At 42.5% G+C, this 19,082-nt stretch overlaps 1 long non-coding RNA gene across 1 annotated transcript in view; it reads left to right on the forward strand.

Annotated features, from left to right (window-relative positions):
- Nucleotides 1–6,389: 6,389 nt before the first annotated feature.
- The window catches only part of LOC117070955, a 72,799-nt gene continuing 60,106 nt past the window's right edge, over nucleotides 6,390–19,082 (forward strand). Inside the window, exon 1 of the long non-coding RNA XR_004432113.1 lies at nucleotides 6,390–6,807. This is a non-coding gene — a long non-coding RNA (uncharacterized LOC117070955). The remainder of the gene's footprint in view (nucleotides 6,808–19,082) is intronic.

Genomic DNA, 19,082 nt, shown 5'->3' on the forward strand with positions numbered 1-19,082 from the left:
TCCAGGTTTGGAAACTGAGCTTCTCTGGTGTGGTCCTTCCTGGTGACTCAGGTCATTCCAATCCCTTTACACTTTGCCCTTCCTTCTGTGGGTATAGGCTCTCCCTGCAGATATTGCATCCTGGCTCTTAGCAACCAGTGAATGGCAGACTATTTAGATGTTGCCTGCCTGTTCCCCGACCCTGTCCTTGGGTTCCTGTGACCCTGATCCTCTGTGAGGCAGGACATTTTATGGAATAGGCCATTCTGGGATGTAGAGGTCAATTCAAACTGTCATTTCTGGAGCACAGTGACTTCTGTTTGAAGGACCATTGATTGACCACAGTCCTCGCTATAGTGTATAGTGTCCTGCTTTCACTCTGGTGTCTGACCATTTCCATTCCCCCTGTGCCCTGCAGAAGTTACACAGGCTCCTTGGATGTCAACCAGCCTTTTGCCTTGGCTCAGATGTTAGATACATGCATGACAAGCTCACACATACTTCCTTAAATATGACCAGGTGTATTGGTTAGTATTAGTAATACTGGTTGCTGAAATAACCAATCCATAAACCAGCTCTCAGGAGATATAAAAGCAAGATTTCTTGCACATATCATCATCTGATGACCGTCAGAAGCCTCTCCTGGGCAGATTATCTTCAAGTGGGGACTCAGGGATCCTGGTGTTTTCTACCGTATGACCACACTGCCTTGGATTCCTTTGCTTCCAGCCATGTGGATTGGAGGGAAAGAGACAATGGAAGGTAATGTGGGTCTTTCGGGGGGACAAAGCTGAGAACTGATGTATATGACTCTTACACTCACATTCAGTTGGCCAGAATTCAGTCACATGACCCAACCTGACCACAGTTGGGCTGGGAATTATAATCTCCCCATGCATCCTGGAAGAGGACATGGGATTGATGAGCCTCTAGATAATGATGGCCACAATCCATCTTTCTGGTTGTCAAATTACTGTTTGACTCTTCCTCCTACACGTAGAAGACACTCACCCCTTCCCAAGGGGAGAAACCTCAAAAACCGTCCAGTTTCCATCCAGTCTCTATGTCCAGCTGAAAGTCCAGGATTTCTGAGTGCTACATCATCCTCTACATCAGGTCCAAATGTGGCTTCTCATGAACCAGCGACTTATGTACCACAGTGATAAGCTGCTTGGCCCCATACACTGAACATGAGGTGGTGGAACAAAGGCTGGGTCCTTGCAATAAATACTTCCTTTAGGAAAAGGAATGAGTGGAAGACATTAGCAGCCCCTGATTCATAACAGATCCGAGATCCTCAGCCTGGGTGTGCATTATGAAGGCTCTCTGCACCTGAGTTCTGGGGACTGTCACTGATGAAGTTCTGGTCTTGGTCTCTGAGAGAAACCCCTGGGTCCATGTCTCTCTGCAGCTCCTGCCTCCATCCCTTAGGGGAGTCCCCTTGTTCATTTCTCTCCTTAGCCACCTCTAAAGTTGTTGTTGGGGGCATGCTCTTCTTGGAGGCTGAGCAGTCTTTGAAGGCTGCATTCTCCTTGAAGGGAGGTTGGGGGCTTAAATGTTTTTAATGCAAATCAATTATTGATTGCCTATGATAAGCTTTTATTCATATTTTAAAAAATTGAGGTACAATTTAAGTATGGTAAAATTCACCTTTAGTGCATACTTCTGACATTTGACAAAGACTCATAATCATGTAACCGCTGCCACAGTTGAGAATTAGGATAGTTCCACCACCTCCCCAAATTTCCCGCATCTTGTTTGTTATCAACCCCTCCCCAGCTCTAGTCCCTAGCAACCTGTGATCTGTTTTGGAATCATACAGTACGTAGCCTTTGGGTATAACTTCTTGCACCATGCATAATGCATTTGGGATTCATCCAAGTTCTTTCCCGTATCAATGAAACAGTGTCTTTATTTTTATTGCCAAGTAATATTCTAAGTATATAGATGTCACCTCTTGAAGGACATTTGTGTTGTTTCTGGTTCTTTGGCTGCAAGTAGGATAAAGCTGCTGTGAATAAATAGAACATTCACATACAGGTTTTAAGTTTTCATTTCTTTTGGGTACATAGAAAATGGAATTACTGGGTCATATTGTAAGCATATGTTTAATTTTATGAGAAACTGCCTGTGTTTTCCAAAGCAGCGGTACCGTTTTGCATGCCTACCAGCAGTATATGGGAGTACCAGTTGCTTTCTGTCCTGTCAGCACTTGGTGTATGTCTTTTTTATTTTAGCCATTCTAATAAGTGTGCCTTTGTATGTCATTGTAGCTTTAATTTGCATTTCCCTAATAACCGAGCATGGGTTTATTTAACCTTTATCAATCTTATTTGATGATCGATCTCTTCAAATCTTTTGCCCATTTTGTTATTGAGTTGTTTTCTTATTTTGGGTTGTGAGAGTTCTTTATATACTTTGAACACAAGTCCTTTCTCTGTTATGTGATTTGCAAATACTTTCTCCTAGTCTTTTGGCTTGTCTTTGACTATTTTTTTCTTTTTTTCTTTCCTTTTTTTTTTTTTTTTCGTTTTTGAGACAGTCTTGCACTGTCACCCAAGCTGGAGTGCTGTGGCACAATCTCGGCTCACTGCAACCTCCACTTCCTGGGTTCAAGTGATTTTCCTGCCTCAGTCTCCCAAGTAGCTAGGATTACAGGCGACCGCCATGACTCCTGACTAATTTTTGTACTCTTAGTAGAGATGGGATTTTGGCATGTTGGCCAGGCTGGTCTCAAACTCCTGACCTCAGGTGATCTGCCTGCCTTGGCCTCCCAAAGTGTTGAGATTACATGCGCGAGCCTCTGCGCCTGGCCTGTCTTTTACTGTTTCTTAACAGTGACTTTTAGAGAGCAGAAGCTTTCGTTTTGATGAAATCTAATTTATCAATTTCTTTCTTAAAGATTGCAATTTGTGATGCTGTATCTAAGAAATCTTTACCTAAGCCAAGGTCACAAAGTGTTTCTCCTGTTTTCTTCTAGAACAAAATGTATTTTAAATCTTGAATAGTGAAAGGCTTTAGAATTCAGACTTCTGGTTTCTTTAGATGCATATCCCTTAAGAATTTAGTAAGCTTCTGATCAATTTGCCTGGCTCCATTCTGTGTACTGGTAGCCACACCCAAAGTCCCTTTTGAGGTGTAGTTCTCAGATGGGTTTCATTTCTTTGCTTTCTCTCCCCTGCGTTTCTCTCTCTCTCTTTCGATTTACTGGTGTTTCCTTGGAGTTAAAAGACTTGAATAGAAATGCCACACCTTTAATCTGAATCTTTGCTTCAAGCTCCTTTACCCAACTCAGAAGATTTCCTAGGCCTTTGCCCTTCAAACCTTTTAAAATCCTATTTCTGACTCCTGGGGACTTGAAGCATTTGGCTTTTCTAACCTGGCAAAATCCCAAATTTCTGGACTCTCTATTCTCCTTCTATTCTGCTTGCAAACTGGTCAAATCTTTCCTCAGTTTATCTCTTTCTTTTTTTTTTTTTTTTTGAGACGGAGTCTCGCTCTGTCACCCGGGCTGGAGTGCAGTGGCCGGATCTCAGCTCACTGCAAGCTCCGCCTCCCGGGTTCACGCTATTCTCCTGCCTCAGCCTCCGGAGTAGCTGGGACTACAGGCGCCCGCCACCTCGCCCGGCTAGTTTTTTTGTATTTTTTAGTAGAGACGGGGTTTCACCGTGTTAGCCAGGATGATCTCGATCTCCTGACCTTGTGATCCGCCCGTCTCGGCCTCCCAAAGTGCTGGGGATTACAGGCTTGAGCCACCGCGCCCGGCCTATCTCTTTCTTTAATAGTTTTCCAGATGCACTCAAATGTAGCTGATACACGCAGATTATCAACGCTGTGTTTTCCAACCGCTTCTCTAGAGCTGTAAGTTCAGTAGCCACAAGTTCTGCCTGCCACATAATCACAGGCAACAGTCTTAGAAAGTGCCTTTCCCTGGATGACTTAAATGTCTAGCCATCTATCCTCCAAAATCTGTTTCTTCACCTCCTGACACTTGACTGATAATCTGATGACATCTGTTTTAGAATATAAAGAAATCTGCACCCCTCTTTTGTCTCCTTGTTCTGTTAATCAGGATAGGAAACAGTAGTTGCTATAACAAACAATCCAGCATTTCAGTGCCTTAACATAACAAAAGCTGACTTTTGACTTGTGTTAGAATCCATTGAGTTTCCTCTGAGTACTGACTGGGCTCCTTCCACAGTGCAGCTCCCCTATGTCCAGAGCCTTTTACCTTCAGCCACAAGGACAGCAGAAGCAGAGAGAGCCTGAAGTAGTCTGTAGAGTGGATTGGAGCAGGACTTGACAGGTGCCTGTGTGTCCACTCCCGTTCCATTGGCCAGAACCAAGGCACATGGCCCTACCATCACTGTAAGCAACACTGGAAAGTGTAGTCTTCCTGTGTGTCCAAGAACACAGGGGTGGTGAGAATCTCACTGGATCCGTCCTAGAACTTTTTCTTTGACAAAGAGATGGGTTTCTCCCCTGAGTTAGATCTCTCCTGGCTCTTTTAAGGATTGTGTATTGAGTAAAACCTCAGCACCTTTTTAAAATCCATCTATCCAGTGATTTATTGGTAAGCATTTCAACCTGCTAGGCATAGTGTTTGCAAGGGGGAGGTGGGAGGGGAAGGAGTGGTCCTAACATGTAGTAAGTGGCTTCTATGTTTCTTTTTTTTTTTTTTTTTTTTTTTTTTTTTTTTTTTTGAGACGGAGTCTTGCTCTGCCACCCAGGCTGGAGTGCAGTGCCGGATCTCAGCTCACTGCAAGCCCGCCTCCCGGGTTTACGCATCTCCTGCCTCAGGCCTGAGTAGCTGCTACAGGACCGCCTCGTGGCTAGTTTTTGTATTTTTAAGTAGAGACGGGTTTCACCGTATTAGCCAGGATGGTCTCGATCTCCTGACCTCGTGACCGCCCGTCTCGGCCTCCCAAAGTGCTGGGATTACAGGCTTGAGCCACCGCGCCCGGCGTGGCTTCTATGTTTCTAACACTTGAAATGATTATTTATTTATTTATTTGTTTTTGAGATGGCATCTTGCTCTGTTGCCCAGGCTGAAGTGTAGTGGTGTGATCTCGTCTCACTGCAATCTCTGCCTCCCAGGTTTAAGTGATTCTCCTGCCTCAACCTCCTGAGTAGCTGGGACTACAGGTACCTGCCACCATGGCCAACTAATTTTTGTATTTTTAGTAGAGACAGAGTTTACTTGTTGGCCAGGCTAGTCTCGAACTCCTGACCTCGGGTGATCTGCCTGCCTCAGCCTCCCAAAGTGCTGAAATTACAGGCATGAGCCACCACACCTGGCCTGGAATGATTATTTAATCCCCGCAGTGATAGAGATACCTGTTTTATCCCCCTTGGACAGATGAGTGAACTGGTTCAGAAAGGCAAGATTGTGCTCAAGGTCATAGAGCTAATAACCTGATCAACCACAATTAGATCCTACGTTCATTCTACATGACTAACCTATGTTTGTACCACAAGGAGGTTTATATCCTCTAATTATAGTCTGGTGGGGGAGACAGACATCAAAATCCAGTGAGACAAGAGGACATGGTATTGTCAGAGTACTGGCCACCATAACTGGGGGTGGAGGAGACTGGGAAATCTAGAGGGAAGGACATTTGAGCTGGGCTTCTGCAGAATAGCCAGAAGCTCACCAGATAGTAGAAAACAAGGTACTTGCTACCTATGGTTTCCCATGGCCTCTGCTCCAGGCTAGGCCCTACAAGGGGGGACCTCCCTAAAGTTTCAGTTTGGGGTTCTTATTTTAATTTACGGTGCTTGTGATGCGGGGTTCTGGGAAGAAGAACTAAAGGAAATTGCTGTTTTGAGCCTGCTGGGCTGTGTCCCCAGTAGGTGCAGATATTCTGATAAGGTGTGGTGATCGTGACCTCACAGAGCCACTCTGCTAGGAGATAAGGGCAGATGAGTTGCAGAAAGAGCTTCCTGTCATGGGCTGATTGGCTGGCGGGGCGGATCTGTAGCTGCGGCTGGGCCAGCCCTGCAGAGGCCGCTGACTGGGTCAGTGGAGTGCTGAGGCTGCTGTTCTTGCTCTACCTTCCATGGTTGCGTCTCTGGGTCACCTCGTCCATGGAGGACCCCTTTGAGACATGCGGGTGCAAAGGAGAGAACAGTGTTTTAGGGGATCCTTAGAGCTGGTTTCAGACTTGCTTATGTTATTAGTTAGCTATGCGGTTGCAGCAAAGCCACCTCTCTTCTCTGAGCGTCCTTCTCCCATCTATAAAATGGAATTATCAGTCCCAGCTTCAAAGGACTGTTGGTGGCGTTCAGCAGTCAGTGAACCTGGAGTTCCTGTGAGGGCACCAGGTGTAGAATAGATGCTCAATCAAAGGTGTCATTGTGTCATTGGCATAAGGGTCATCATTGTCCCACCACTCATTATCCTGGTCTGATTTTGGCTTCTGCTCTCTGGTGAATCTTGAGTTCTGTAGCCTTGCACCAAGCTGTGGGATTTCAGCTATAATTAGTCTTATACACAGTGCCATGCCTGGAACTTCCAGGCTAGGAGAAGAGACTGGACTTAACAATTGATCCACCCCATAGGCCACGAATGGGGTGAGCTCTGTGGAAGTAAAGCCTGTGGGTGCAGAGGTGGCCTATGGGGTCTCACCCAGACCAGCGAGAGAGGTTCCGCCAAGAGCCTTCAGCCTGGTAAACAGCAGGGCAGGGCTGTGACTCCGATCTTGCTCTGCCTGACTCTGAAGACGCCGTGGTCTTTGGTAGCTATGCAGTGAGGTCACCATGCTCTAGGAACCAACATTTGTCCTATTTGGTGTCACCTCAGTCCTTTGGGTTCAGTCCTCAAAATAGGTAAGTGTCAGAAGTCGTCTCTTTCCTTTTTGGTTTGTTGAAATGCTGCAGGCTTTTTGCTCTTCCTCCCTCCCTCCCTCCTCCTTCTTTCTTTCATTCCTTCTTTCTTTCTTTCTTCTTTCGTTCCTTTTCTTCTTTCCTCCTTTCCTCCTTCCCTTTCTTCCCTTCCTCCCTCCCTTCCTTTTGATGCTGCTTCACAAGGTGAAACTGTGTCCCTGTGAGCACACGATCTGTACGCGTTGCTGGAGCATCGTACTTGAGCTCCAATATCATCCCTCCTCTGTGTACACCATGAAAACCAATTTGCTACCTAGAGGAGTCCAGACACCTCGAATGTCAAAGGAGGCTTCTCTTTCTGTCTCTGTCTCTCCCCTCTTCTGTGGGAGGGGCCGCAGCTTGAGGAAAGGGCCCATTTATGGGGGCCAAGGAATCATTCAAGGGGGCCAGGGAATCAATTTTTACTCATCTACTAAGGAGCAGCTCCAGGCCTGGCCCAGGGCCCTGCTAGAAAGAACATTCCAATACAGGCCGACAGGCTGTAGAAATTAACACGCAATACAATGAGGGGTGGTTATTCACATAGGTTGGGAACAATAACAAAAAATGCGGGAATATTAATTGGTGTGCCATGTTCATAAAATGAAGAGGGGGGAGGAGAGCTTGAAATGACGGGGACATAACAGTAACAAGAAGATTGGTAACAGGAAACATTAAACATACATACAGTGGCAGCGAATTGGATACGTTCACAACAGATTTCCTACTAACACAAATTGGCTGTTAGCCTCTTTACAGACAGCTGAGGGAAGCTGGCATCTTGGTTTGAACTAAGTGGAGAATTTTAACCTGTTAGGGAATGTGGGGTGCTAAAAACCATCCTCCATCCCCTGATAGCTGATATATTATTTTGTAAAGTCTGAAAAAAGCAAACTAAGAAGACAGTTCTAAGTCCCTGGCTTCTGGATTCCAATGTTCCTCTCATCTTACTCTCTCATGACACACATGCGATTTCCCCTTCTGCAGCACTTCCTGCAAAAACTTACATGTTTGTTTATTTGGTGTGATGTCTGTATCTCCAGCTAAGCTGTAGACTACAGTGTTTTTGCCAAGACATTCTAGGAGTTGGGTGTTTGCTCTACCTTGGAACCTTTGAGATCTCCTGTTCTTACTAAATGTTGCCTTGTAGCACCGTAGCCCAATCCCAGAAGAAACAATTCTGGTATCACATCTGGACCCAACTCCTCATTTTGCTCTCTGGCAATTCTCAGTGTGACTTGGGCAAGTCACTCCACCTCTCTGCATTTCAGATTCCTAGTCTGCATAATGGAAGTAAGAATTGAGTGAGATAGGGTGGCACAGGATATAGTAGAATCCAGGTTTCCTGATCTCACACCAACATGCTGTTCCCCACAATTGAGTCTTCTACACTGGTGGCTTCTGAAGGGGGTAGATGTACTTGCAGGGAGCTAACACTGAAGACAAGGAAAATACACTAGAACTTTTATTTATGGTTAACTCAGCTCAACATAAATAACAACACATGCTTAACAATATATGTGTTTAATTTACAAAGAAGTGTATACGTAGGAAGTCCGTGCTTGAACATTCCGTCTCTGCTTTGAAATAGCTCACAAACTATGCCTAGATGACAGAAGCTCAGCAATTTAAGTGTCTACCACCTTTTGTTTTAACCACTTTAAGTGGAAATAATTTCCACTTAGGCGGAGACAGTGGAATACGATGTAGCATTTTCTGTGAAATTCCAGGCTCCGGTTGGGAATATCACCGAGTACCACTCTAGAATACTGAAATACAGGCTACTATTTTTCAGTGACACTAAATGGCCCCAGACTTCAGTTCCTTTTCAGGTTTCCTGTCTGCGTTTTGTAGTCGTTCTATCTCTTTCTCAAGCTACTGCATAAAGGTAAGAGCCTAAGAGGAATTTTTGGAGGATTTGGGATTCTGGGTTCAGGTTGGCCACTAGCTTACCAGGTAAGCTTGGGAAGATCCCTTTTCTTCCCTGAGTTCTGGGTTCCTGGTTTGTAAAATGAGTGGGTTGGTCCAGGTCATCATCTCTGGTCCCTTCTAGCCCAGTGATGCTGTCACACTGAAAGATGTTGGCCAACGTATTTTTCAGCACCCCTCCTTCTTCCCCCTCACTGAAATCTATTGTGGATTGGAAAGAGAAAACATATACAAGAAGTTGCCTTAGGTATTTATGCATGGAAAAAAAGTAAATACGCAAGATTATTACAAAAGAGCCAAAGTAAGATTTAAGAGAGAGTTGGAGGGCCTCTTCCTGGGACAACTACATGAAGGTTCATGTATACTTGTGTGTTTTTTTTTTTTTTTGAGACAGAACCCCACTCTGTCACCCAGGCTGGAGTGCAGTGGTGAGATCTGGGTTCACTGCAGCCTCCACCTCCTGGGTTCAAGAGATTCTTGTGCCTCAGCCTCCTGAGTAGGTGGGATTACAGGTGCCTGCCACCACATCTGGCTAACTTTTGTATTTTTAGTAGAGACAGGGTTTCACCATATTGACCAGACTGGTCTCAAACTCCTAACCTCAAGTGATCTGCCTGCCTTGGCCTCCCAGAGTGCTGTGATTACAGGCATGAGACACCGTGCCTGGCCCACGCATGTGTTTTGTTTGTTTTCTAGTTTTTTTCATTGTGTTAAAATATACCTAACATAGAATTTACCATCTTAACCATTTCTCAGCATGCTGTTAATGGCATTAAATACATCCATAATCCTGTGCAAGCATCTCCACTATTCGCCCCCAGGACTCTTCACTGGAAACTCTATCCCCATTAAACACTAACTCCCCATTCCCCTCCCCCCAACCCTGGCAACTTCCATTCTACTTTCTGGCTCTATAAATTTCACTACTGCAGGTACCTCATGTAAGTGGAATCATATGGCATTTGTCCTTTTTTTTTCTTTTTGAGACAGAGTCTTGCTCTGTCACCTGGGCTTGAGTGCAGTGGCACAATTTCAGCTCACTGCAATCTCTGGCTCCCAGGTTCAAGCAATTCTCAGCCTCCCAAGTAACTGGGATTACAGACATATACCACCAAGCCTGGCTAATTTTTGTATTTTTAGTAGAGACAGGGTTTCACCATGTTGGCCAGGCTGGTCTTGAACTCTTGACCTCAGGTGATCTGCCTACCTTGGCCTCCCAAAGTGCTAGGATTATAAGATGTAAGCCATCAAAACTGGACAACACTTGTCCTTTTGTGACTGGATTATTTCACTCAGCATAATGTCTTCACGGTTCATCCATGTTGTAACACATGTCAGAAGTTCTCTCCTCTGTAATACTGAATAATATCACATTGTATGGATATACCTCATTTTGTTTATCCATTCCTCTATTAGTGGACACTTGTGCTGCTTCCATGCTTTAGCTATCATGAATAATTCTGATGTACAGAAATGCTGAACATAGCTGTACAAATATCTCTTCAAGAAAGTGTTTTCAATTCTTTTGGATCTATACCCTGTCTTAGTTCATTTGGGCTGCTTTGGATCGGGTAATTTATAAACAATAGGAATTTGTTGTTCACAATTCTGGAGGCTGGGAAGTCCAATATCAAGGTACCAGCAGATTCAGTTTCTGGTGAGGGCCTGTTCCTGATAGATGGCACTTTCTGGCTGTGTCTTCACAGAATGGAAGGGATAAAAAAGTTCCTTTAGTCTCTTTTATGAGGGCACTAATCCCATTCATTAGAGTGAAACCCTCTTGACCTAATCACCTCCCAAAAGCCCCACCTCTTAGTACCATCACATTAGAGATTAGGTTCCAGCATATACATTTTGAGGGGACACACACACTCAGACAGTAGTATAGCCAGAAATGGAACTGCTGAAATACATGGTGTATTAGTCTGTTCTGGCATTACTATAAAGAACTACCTGAGACTGAGTGATTTATAAAGAAAAGAGGTTTAATTGGTTCACAGTTCCACAGGCTGTATAGGAAGCATGGCTGGGGAGGCCTCAGGAAACTTACAATCATGGTGGAAGGTGAAGAGGAAGGAGGCATATCTTTTTTTTTTTTTTTGAGAGTCTCACTTTATTGCCCAGGCTGGAGTGCAGTGCCAATCTTGGCTCACTGCAACCTCTGCCTCCTGGGTTCAAGTGATTCTCCTGCCTCAGCATCCCAAGTAGCTGGGACTACAGGTGCATGCCTCCATGCCTGGCTAATTTTTTGTATTTTAAGTAGAAATGGGGTTTCACTGTGTTAGCCAGGATGGTCTTGATCTCCTGACTTTGTGATCTGCCTGCCTTGGCCTCCCAAAGTGCTGGGATTACAGGTGTGAGCCACTGTGCCTGGCCAGAAGGAGGCATATCTTACATGGCTGAAGCTGGAGGAGGACAGTGGCGGCGGGAGGTGCTACACACCTTTAAACAACCAGATAGCATGAGAGCTCACTCACTATCACGAGAACAGGAAGGAAGAAATTTGCCCGTATGATCCAGTCACCTCCCACCAGACCCCTCCTCCAACACTGAGGATTACAATTTGACATGAGACTTGGACGAGGTCACAAATCTAAACCATATCACAAGGTAATTCTAGTTTTTTATGTTTTGAAGGACTGACATACTATTTTATGCAGTGACTACACCATTTTACACTCCCACCAACAGTGCATAAGTGTTTCAATTTCTCGACATCCTTACCAACACTTTTTTTAAACTTAGTCTGCTTAAAAAATTACTGTTTTGAGATTTCTTTATGTATTCTGGTTATGGTTCTTTATTAGATATGCAATTTATAAATACATTCTCTCATTTTGTGGTTTGCCTTTTAAGTTTCCAAAGTGTCTTTTGAAGAACAGAAGTTCTTAGTTTTGATGAGTTCAATTATAATTTTTTTCCTTTAAGAATTGCGCTTCTAGTGTTGTGTCTAGGAAATATTTGCTCAACCCTAGGTTACAAAGATTTTCTTCTATGTTTTATTCTAGAAGTTTTATAGTTTAATTTTTTACATTTAGTTTTATCATTCATTTTTGGTTAATTTTTGTATATAGTGTGAGGTATGGATTGAAATTCTTTTTTGGCATATAATTATTTAGTTGTTCTAGCACTATTTATTGAAAAGACTGTCTTTCCTTCATTAAATTGTCTTAATATTTGTGTTGAAAATCAATTGTTCATATCTATGTGAGTTGATTTCTGAACTTTCATCTAGTTGTCTATTTTAGCACTAATACCATACTTTTTTGACCACAGTAGTTTTGTAGTAAGTCTTGAAGTCAGTTAGTGTTAGTCACCCTACTATGTCCTTCTTTTTAAAAGTTGTTTTGGCTATTCTAGGTCATTTGCATTTCCATACAAATTTTAACATTGGCCTTCTACAGAAAAGCTTGCTTGAATTTTTATTGAGATTACATTGCAGCTATAGATCAATTAGAAGAGATGTGGTATCTTAAAATTGTGAATCTTCTGGTTCATGATTATGAAAACTTCTTCTTTAACTTAGATCTTTCTTAGTTTTTCTCGGCAATATTTTTAGTTTTCTGTATTCAGGTCTTCCACATCTTTAGTTAAATTTATCCCCCTAAATGTTTCTTATTTTTAAATGCTACATAAATATTTTTTATTTCAATTTCTGGTTGTTTGTTTCCAGTCTATAGAAATATAACTGAATTTTATATTGATGTTATATTCTGCAGCCTTGCCATACTCACTTATTTAGTTTTAATCAATTTTTTTTTTGCATGTTACATAGAATTTTCTATATGGGCAATATGTCCATGAATAAAAACAGCTTTATGCTTTCTCTTTCAATAATTCATTTTATTTCGTTTTCTTGCCTTACTAGAACTGCCTAGAACTTGCCACTGCCTAGAACTTCTAGTTCAATGGTGAATTGAAGTGGTGAGAGTGAATTTCTCTGACTTGCTTCTGAACTTAGGATGGAACAATTTAGTATTTTACCATTAAATATGCTATCAGCAAAAGATTTTGGGCAATCATCCTTATCATATTGAGCAAGTTGTCTTGCATTCCTAGTTTGTTGAGTGTCTTTGTTTTTCTTTTTTTTTAAATGATGGGTTCTTTTATTTATTCATTCACTACACATCCTCAGAAATGAATGCTTGATTTGGCCAAATGCTTTTTATATGTCTATTAAGATGATCATATTAAAAAAAAAGTTTTCTGTCTGTTAATATAATGAACTATAGTGATTTTCAGAAATTAAACCAATCGTCCAAGATGGCCGAATAGGAACAGTTCCAGACTACGACTCCCAGCGTGAGCGACACAGAAGATGGATGATTTCTGCATTTCCAATTGAGGTACCAGGTTTATCTCACTTGGGCATGTCAGCCAGTGGGTACAAGACAGTGGATGCAGCCCACTAAGTGAGAGCCAAAGCAGGGCAAGGCATTGCCTCATGTGGGAGGCCCAAGGGGTAAGGGAATTCCCTTTCCTAGCCAAGGGAAACCATAACACACAGCACCTGGAAAATTGGGTCACTCCCACCCTAATACTGTGCTTTTCCAAGGGTCTTAGCAAACGGCACACCAGGAGATTATATCCTGTGCCTGGCTCAGAGGCTCCCATGCCCATGGGGCCTCTCTCATTGCTAGCATAGCAGTCTGAGGTCTAACTGCAAGACAGCAGCGAGGCTGGGGGAGGGGCACTGGCCATTGCTGAGGCTTGAGTAGGTAAACAAAGCAGCCAGAAAGCTCAAACTGAGTGGAGCCCACCACAGCTCAAGGAAGACTGCCTGCCTCTGTAGACTCTACCTCTGGGGACAGGGCATAGCCAAACGAAAGGCAGAAGAAACCTCTGCAGATGTAAATGTCCCTGTCTGACGGCTTTGAAGAGAGTAGTGGTTCTCCCAGCATGGAGTTTGAGATCTGAGAATGGACAGACTGCCTCCTCAAGTGGGTCCCTGACCCCCGAGTAGCCTAACTGGGAGGCACCCCCCAGTAGGGGCAGACAGACACTTCACATGGCCGGGTACCCCTCTGAGATGAAGCTTCCAGACAAATGATCAGGCAGCAACAATTACTCTTCAGCAATATTCACTATCCTGCAGCCTCTGCTGCTGATAACCAGGCAAACAGGGTCTGGAGTGGACCTCTAGCAAACTCCAACAGACCTGCAGCTGAGGGTCCTGACTGTTAGAAGGAAAACTAACAAACAGAAAGACATCCACACCAAAACCCCATCTGTACGTCACCATCATCAATGACAAAAGGTAGATAAAACCACAAAGATGGGGAAAAAACAGAGCAGAAAAGCTGAAAATTCTAAAAATCAGAGCACCTCTCCCCCTCCAGAGGAGCGCAGCTCCTCACCAGCAATGGAACAAAGCTGGATGGAGAATGACTTTGACGAGTTGAGAGAAGGCGGCTTCAGACGATCAAACTTCTCTGAGCTAAAGGAAGAAGTTCGAACCCATCACAAAGAAGCTAAAAACCTTGAGAAAAGATTAGATGAATGGCTAATTAGAATAACCAATGTAGAGAAGTCCTTAAATGACCCAATAGAGCTGAAAACCCTGGCACGAGAACTACGTTACAAATGCACAAGTTTCAGTAACCGATTCGATCAACTGGAAGAAAGGGTGTCAGTGGTTGAAGATCAAATGAATGAAATGAAGCGAGAAGAGAAGTATAGAGGAAAAAGAGTAAAAAGAAACAAACAAAGCCTCCAAGAAATATGGGACTATGTGAAAAGACCAAATCTACATCTGATTGGTGTACCTGAAAGTGACAGGGAGAGTGGAACCAAGATGGAAAACACTCTGCAGGATATTATCCAGGAGAACTTCCCCAACCTAGCAAGGCAGGCCAACATTCAAATTCAGGAAGTACAGAGAATGCCACAAAGATACTCCTCGAGAAGAGCAACTCCAAGACACATAATTGTCAGATTCACCAAAGTTGAAATGAAGGAAAAAGTGTTAAGGGCAGCCAGAGAGAAAGGTCGAGTTACCCACAAAGGGAAGTCCATCAGACTGACAGTGGATCTCTCAGCAGAAACTCTACAAGCCAGAAAAGAGTAGGGGAGGGGGTGGCAATATTCAACATTCTTAAAGAAAAGAATTTTCAACCCAGAATTTCATATTCAGCCAAACTAAGTTTCATAAGTGAAGGAGAAATAACATCCTTTACAGACAAGCAAATGCTGAGAAATTTTGTCACCACCAGGCCTGCCCTACAAGAGCTCCTGAAGGAAGCACTACGTATGGAAAGGAACAACCAGTACCAGTCACTGCACAAACATGCCAAAATGTAAAGACCATCGATGCTAGGAAGAAACTGCATCAACTAACGAGCAAAATAACCAGCTAACATCATAATGACAGCATCAAATTCACACATAACAATATTAACCTTAAATGTAAATGGGCTAAATGCTCCAATTAGAAGACATAGACTGACAAATTGGATAAACAGTCAAGACCCATCAGTGTGCTGTATTCAGGAGACCCATCTCACATGCAGAGACACACATAGGCTCAAAATAAAGGGATGGAGGAAGATCTACCAAGCAAATGGAAAACAAAAAAAGGCAGGAGTTGCAATCCTAGTCTCTGATAAAACAGACTTTAAACCAACAAATATCAAAAGAGACAAAGAAGGCCATTATATAATGGTAAAGAGATCAAATCAGCGAGAAGAGCTAACTATCCTAAATATATATGCACCCAATACAGGAGCACCCAGATTCATAAAGCAAGTCCTTAGAGACTTACAAAGAGACTTACAAAGAGACTTAGACTCCCACACAATAATAATGGGAGACTTTAACACCCCACTGTCAACGTTAGATAGATCAATGAGACAGAAAGTTAAGAAGGATATCCGGGAATTGAACTCAGCTCTGCACCAAGTGGACCTAATAGACCTCTATAGAACTCTCCACCCCAAATCAACAGAATATACATTCTTCTCAGCACCACATCACACTTATTCCAAAACTGACCACATAGATGGAAGTAAAGCACTCCTCAGCAAATGTAAAAGAACAGAAATTACAACAAACTGTCTCTCAGACCACAGTGCAATCAAACTAGAACTCAGTATTAAGAAACTCACTCAAAACTGCTCAACTACAAGGAAACTGAACAACCTGCTCCTGAATGACTACTGGGTACATAATGAAATGAAGGCAGAAATACAGATGTTCTTTGAAACCAATAAGAACAAAGATACAACATACCAGAATCTGTGGTACACATCTAAAGCAGTGTGTAGAGGAAATTTATAGCACTAAATGCCCACAAGAGAAAGCAGGAAAGATCTACAATTGACACCCTAACATCACAATTAAAAGAACTGGAGAAGCAAGAGCAAGCACATTCAAAAGCTAGCAGAAGGCAATAAATAACTAAGATCAGAACAGAACTGAAGGAGATAGAGACACAAAAAACCCTCCAAAAAATAAATGAACCCAGGAGCTGGTGTTTTGAAATGATCAACAAAATGGATAGACTGCTAGCAAGACTAATAAAGAAGAAAAGAGAGAAGAATCAAATAGATGCAATACAAAATGATAAAGGGGATGTCACCACCGACCCGATGGAAATACAAAATGCCATCAGAGAGTACTATAAACACCTCTACACAAATAAACTACAAAATCTAGAAGAAATGGATAAATTCCTGGACACATACACCCTCCCAAGACTAAACCAGGAAGAAGTTGAATCCCTGAATAGACCAATAACAGATTCTGAAATTGAGGCAATAATTAATAGCCTACTAACCAAAAAAAAGTCCAGGACCAGATGGATTCACAGCCAAATTCTACCAGACGTACAAGGAGGAGCTGGTACCATTCCTTCTGAAACTATTCCAATCAATAGAAAAAGAGGGAATCCTCCCTAACTCATTTTATGAGGCCAACATCATCCTGATACCAAAGCCTGGCAGAGACACAACAAAAAAAGAGAATTTTAGACCAATATCCCTGATGAACATCGATGCAAAAATCCTCAATAAAATACTGGCAAACCCAATCCAGCAGCACATCAAAAAGCTTATCCACCATGATCAAGTGGGCTTCATCCCTGGGATGCAAGGCTGGTTCAACATATGCAAATCAATAAACATAATCCAGCATATAAACAGAACCAAAGACAAAAACCATATGATTATCTCAATAGACACCCAAAAGACCTTTGACAAAATTCAACAGCTCTTCATGCTAAAAATTCTCAATAAATTCAGTATTGACGGAATGTATCTCAAAACAATAAGAGCTATTTATGACAAACCCACAGCCAATATCACAATGAATGAGCAAAAACTGGAAGCATTCCCTTTGAAAACTGGCACAGGACAGGGATGCCCTCTCTCACCAATCCTATTCAACATAGTGTTGGAAGTTCTGGCCAGGGCAATCAGGCAGGAGAAAGAAATAAAGGGTATTGAATTAGGAAAGGAGGAAGTCAAATTGTCCCTGTTCGCAGATGACATGACTGTATATTTAGAAAACCCCATCATCTCAGCCCAGAATCTCCTTAAGCTGATAAGCAACTTCAGCAAAGCCTCAGGATATAAAATCAATGTGCAAAAATCACAAGCATTCTTATACACCAATAACAGACAAACAGAGATCCAAATCATGAGTGAACTCCCATTCACAACTGCTTCAAATAGAATAAAATACCTAAGAATCCAACTTACAAGGGATGTGAAGGACCTCTTCAAGGAGAACTACAAACCACTGTTCAATGAAATAAAAGAGGACACAAACAAATGGAAGAACATTCCATGTTCATGGATAGGAAGAATCAATATCATGAAAATGGCCATACTGCCCAAGGTAATTTATAGATTCAATGCCATCCCCATCAATCTACCAATGACTTTCTTCACAGAATTGGAAAAAAATACTTTAAAGTTCATTTGGAACCAAAAAAGAGCCCGCATTGCCAAGACAATCCTAAGCAAAAAGAACAAAGCTGGAGGCATCACGCTACCTAGTCGACTTCAAACTATACTACAAGGCTACAGTAACCAAAGCAGCATGGAACTGGTACCAAAACAGAGATATACAGACCAATGAACAGAACAGAGCTCTCAGAAATAACACCACACATATACAACCATCTGATCTTTGGCAAACCTGACAAAAACCAGAAATGGGAAAAGGATTCCCTATTTAATAAATGGTCCTGGGAAAACTGGCTAGCCATATGTAGAAAGCTAAAACTGGATCCCTTCCTTACACCTTATACAAAAATTAATTCAAGATGGATTAAAAACTTAAATGTTAGACCTAAAACCATAAAAACCCTAGAAGAAAAGCGAGGCAATACCATTCAGGACCTAGGCATGGGAAAGGACTTCATATCTAAAACACCAAAAGCAATGGCAACAAAAGCCAAAATTGACAAATGGGATCTTATTAAATTAAAGTGCTTCTGCACAGCAAAAGAAACTACCATCAGAGTGAACAGGCAACCTACAGAATGGGAGAAAATTTTTGCAATCTACTCATCTGACAAAGGGCTAATATCCAGAACCTACAAAGAACTCAAACAAATTTACAAGAGAGAAACAAATAACCCCATCAAAAAGTGGGCGAAGGATATGAACAGACATTTCTCAAAAGAAGACATTTATGCAGCCAACAGACACATGAAAAAATGCTCATCATCACTAGCCATCAGAAAAACGCAAATCAAAACCACAATGAAATACCATCTCACACCAGTTAGAATGGCGATCATTAAAAAGTCAGGAAACAACAGGTGCAGGAGAGGATGTGGAGAAATAGGAACACTTTTACACTGTTGGTGGGACTGTAAACTAGTTCAACCATTGTGGAAGACAGTGTGGTGATTCCTCAAGGATCTAGAACTAGAAATACCATTCGACCCAGCCATCTCATTACTGGGTATATACCCAAAGGATTATAAATCATGCTGCTATAAAGACACGTGCATACATATGTTTATTGCGGCACTATTCACAATAGCGAAGACTTGGAACCAACCCAAATGTCCATCAATGACAGACTGGATTAAGAAAATGTGGCACATATACACCATGGAATACTATGCAGCCATAAAAAAGGATGAGTTCGTGTCCTTTGTAGGGACATGGATGAAGCTGGAAACCATCATTCTCAGCAAATGATCGCAGGAACAGAAAACCAAACACCGCATGTTCTCACTTACAGGTGGGAATTGAAGAATGAGAACACTTGGACACAGGAAGGGGAACATCACACAATGGGGCCTGTTGTGGGGTTGGGGGTGGGGAAGGATAGCATTAGGAGATATACCTAATGTA

Source organism: Trachypithecus francoisi, unplaced genomic scaffold (genome assembly GCF_009764315.1).
Source record: "Trachypithecus francoisi isolate TF-2019V2 unplaced genomic scaffold, Tfra_2.0 Lachesis_group3, whole genome shotgun sequence".
Lineage (NCBI taxonomy): Eukaryota > Metazoa > Chordata > Mammalia > Primates > Cercopithecidae > Trachypithecus > Trachypithecus francoisi.